We start from the raw sequence: 1,724 nt of genomic DNA on the forward strand, positions 1-1,724 counted from the left end.
CTAACAACACTCTAACAACTGTCTAGCAACACTCTAACAACACTCTAACAACTATCTAGCAAAACCTTAACAACACCCTAACAACTATGTGTGGTGTTGTGTCTATAGTGTGTGTGTGTGTGTCTATAGTGTGTGTGTGTGTGTGTGCGCGCGCGAGCGTGTGTGTTTGTGTGTGTGTGTGTGCGTGTGGTTGTGTGTGTGTGTGTGTGTGTCCATAGTGTGTGTGTCTATAGTGTGTGCTTGTGTCTATAGTGTGTGTGTGTGTGGTGTCTATAGTGTGTGTGTCTATAGTGTGTGTGTGTGTGTCTATAGTGTGTGTGTGTGTGTGTCTATAGTGTGTGTGTGTCTATGTGTGTGTGTGTGTGTGTGTGTGTCTATGGTGTGTGTGTGTGTGTGGCTATTGTGTGTGTGTGTGTGTGTCTATAGTGTGTGTGTGTGTGTGTGTCTATAGTGTGTGTGTGTCTATAGTGTGTGTATGTGTGTCTATGGTGTGTGCGTGTCCATAGTGTGTGTGTCTATAGTGTGTGCTTGTCTCTATAGTGTGTGTGTGTGTGTCTATAGTGTGTGTGTGTGTGTCCATAGTGTGTGTGTCTATAGTGTGTGCTTGTCTCTATAGTGTGTGTGTGTGTGTCTATAGTGTGTGTGTGTGTGTGTCTATAGTGTGTGTGTCTATAGTGTGTGTGTGTGTCTATAGTGTGTGCGTGTCTATGGTGTGTGTGTGTGTGGCTATTGTGTGTGTGTGTGTGTGTGTGTGTCTATAGTGTGTGTGTGTGTGTCTATAGTGTGTGTGTGTCTATAGTGTGTGTGTATGTGTGTCTATGGTGTGTGCGTGTCCATAGTGTGTGTGTCTATAGTGTGTGTGTGTCTATAGTGTGTGTGTGTGTGTCCATAGTGTGTGTGTCTATAGTGTGTGCTTGTGTCTATAGTGCGTGTGTGTGTGGCTATTGTGTGTGTGTGTGTGTGTGTGTGTGTGGCTATTGTGTGTGTGTGTGTGTTGTGTCTATAGTGTGTGTGTGTGTGTGTCTATAGTGTGTGTTGTGTCTATAGTGTGTGTGTGTGTGGCTATTGTGTGTGTGTGTGTGTGTGTGTGTCTATAGTGTGTGTGTGTGTGTGTCTATAGTGTGTGTGTGTGTGTGTGTCTATAGTGTGTGTGTGTGTCTATAGTGTGTGTGTGTCTATAGTGTGTGTGTGTATGTATGTCTATGGTGTGTGTCTATAGTGTGTGTGTGTGTCTATAGTGTGTGTGTGTGTGTGTGTGTTTAATGTGTGTGTGTGTGTGTATAGTGTGTGTGTGTGTGTGTCCATAGTGTGTGTGTCTATTGTGTGTGCTTGTGTCTATAGTGTGTGTGTGTGTCTATAGTGTGTGTGTGTATGTATGTCTATGGTGTGTGTGTGTCTATAGTATGTGTGTCTATGGTGTGTGTGTGTGTCTATAGTGTGTGTGGCTATTGTGTGTGTGTGTATGTGTCTATGGTGTGTGTGTGTCTATAGTGTGTGTGTCTATAGTGTCTGTGTCTATAGTGTGTGCGTGTTTGTGGTTGGTTTGTGTGTGTGTGTGTGTCTGTGTGTGTGTGTGTCTATAGTGTGTGTGTGTGTCTATAGTGTGTGCGTGTCTATGGTGTGTGTGTGTGTGGCTATTGTGTGTGTGTGTGTGTGTGTGTCTATAGTGTGTGTGTGTCTATAGTGTGTGTGTGTCTATAGTGTGTGTGTATGTGTGTCTATGG

This window comes from Oncorhynchus kisutch, unplaced genomic scaffold (assembly GCF_002021735.2).
Source record: "Oncorhynchus kisutch isolate 150728-3 unplaced genomic scaffold, Okis_V2 Okis01b-Okis20b_hom, whole genome shotgun sequence".
NCBI classification, from domain to species: domain Eukaryota; kingdom Metazoa; phylum Chordata; class Actinopteri; order Salmoniformes; family Salmonidae; genus Oncorhynchus; species Oncorhynchus kisutch.